A 2245-nucleotide genomic window follows, 5' to 3' on the forward strand; every position below is an offset into this window, starting at 1 on the left:
AGGGGTGGAGAAGGCCATCTGTTGGGACATCGATGGGGGAAAAGGCTGGACTCAGTGATGTCTCTTGGGCCTCCCTGACTCTGGGATGGCAAGATACTCAGGGCCCCTGCCCGGGACCCTCCTTCAGGTCACAGGCCTGTGCTTCATCCCTCGCAGGGCCAGCGACAGGGGATCCTTAAAAACCATCCTGGTGTGGAAGAAGACCACGGGCTGCTGTCTGTCCCTCGCGTGGTTCAGATCATGAAATGTCCCCGTGAGAAAGCCAGGCTGGGAGAAGTTCAGGCTTGGAGGTGGGGCAAGGAGGCCCTCTCTCACCTGCTACCCCTTGGCTCATCTGAGGAGTGAGGGGCCTGGAGTCACTGTCTGTGGTTTCTTGAATGGGCCCCTGACCTTATTCAGGTGACCGCCCCTCTGTTCTCAGTCCATGTGGTCCACGGGGGTCATCTCTACCCTGGCGCTCTGGGAGATGTGGTGAGGTGCCAAGGAGTGGATTCTGACACATTACGGCCACATGCACAGCAGAAGGAAACACTGCCCGGTCCTGCGCCACCCTCACAGACGTTCCCCTGCCCCAGCCTGTGCCGCAGTCATCGTGCCAATCCATCTCCTGCGGACCTGCCTCTTTCGTTGCCCCTCCACCTTACCCTCCTCCAGGGGCTGACGACATGACCCACGCGTGGAAGACAAAGTCTTGCCATCCTTGCCTCCCAGAGCACTCTGGCTGGACTTCTTCCAAGCCGATGTGTCGGTCTTCTTGACAGCCTGGCGTGTTTGGCCCACTCCCCAAGCCACTGTGTCCGGCTCCGGGATGCACATGTGACCCACTGAGAGCCAGCCCTCAGTCCTTGGCTTCAGAGCTGGGGACACAGCCCTGGAGCTGCCAGGCGCTGGCTTTGCCACTGTGAGGAGAGGGCCTGGCGGAGGGTGGAGAACCCAGGGCGGAGTCGGGCCGGAAGATGGGAGAAGCCGGGTCCTGATGATCTGGGCACCTGGATCATGAGTCGGTTGGTCAATCCACTCCGTTTCCTCTTTGGTTTACGTCAATCGTGCGGAATTTATGTAAGTCCCAGATGAGCACCCGGGCTTGGGCTCAGGCACTGTGAGGGCTGCTGGCGCGGGGCAGGCCCCGGGTCGGGGGACAGCGAGGGCACGAGTCTACAGAGCAGACAGACAGGTAAGCACGGACGGAGCCCACACCGAGACGGACGCATCCTAGTCAGTGTGCTCCCACTTCAGGGGTGTGGGGTAGGGGTGGCTGTGGGGATTAGGGTGACTTCCTGGAGGAGTCACCCCTGAATGGGCCTTCAAGGGCATTCACAACCCAGCCAGAAAACCCCAGGAGATTTTTCAGCTCCTTGAAAGCGAGCCCCACATCTTAATCATCTTGCTATTCCCAGCGGCGTAGCCAGGGTGTGACAAAGGCGGTGAATAATCCTGTAAGTGTTTGGGAAGTTGTACCTTTTTATAGCTTGGCTTTTCCTGAACGTGACCCTGCGGGCGCCTCGTGGCTTCTCCTCCCATTCTACAGATGCGGGGACTGAGGGCCAGCAGGGACCACGAGCTGCACAACCACGTGGACAGTCCGTGGCTGGGCAGGGCTAGACCGCCCAAGCCCCGCCCAACAGCACAGATGGGCATGTGGCTGTGCATGGCACGGGCCACTGGGAGCAGGGGCTGTGGGTGCCTGAGGGGGACAGGTGGGAAGCCCAATAGCACAGAGGGACATGGACGCATGGATAGAAAAACCCTGGTATCGTACACGCCCTTAAAAAACGACGATGAGCCTGTCACCCCCCCACGACATGGACAAAGGTTGGAAGACACGATGCTCATCAAAGTTAACGATAAACAGCTCACAACATCATTATTTTGAAGGAGAAATGAAACAAGGGAGGGAAAAAGCGTTTTTCACACCAAAGGAAGAGACGTTGAAGACTGCAGTGGGGGCAGGGAGAGGGGGGTAGCGTCAGGGAGGGCAGGAGGGAGAGGAGATGGGGAAGGAGGGGAGGACTCACAGGCACACAGAGGGGTTTCCTGGGACACATGTCCCTGTCCTGAAGCAATAGGCTGTGCACTTATGAATGGTATGTTTTTCTTTGTATGTGTTATAGCCCACCACAAACAAACAAGGGTGGGGGAAGAAATAGAATTAAAATTCAGAGAGAGAGAGGGTCCCAGCCTAACTGCCCTCCAAAGTCCTTCCCCATCAGAGGTCAACACTGGTCTGAGTGGGTGCAAGAGCAGG

This window comes from Echinops telfairi, unplaced genomic scaffold (genome assembly GCF_000313985.2).
Source record: "Echinops telfairi isolate 266 unplaced genomic scaffold, ASM31398v2 ScPeMD7_5;HRSCAF=22, whole genome shotgun sequence".
In the NCBI taxonomy this organism is placed as follows: Eukaryota; Metazoa; Chordata; class Mammalia; order Afrosoricida; family Tenrecidae; genus Echinops; species Echinops telfairi.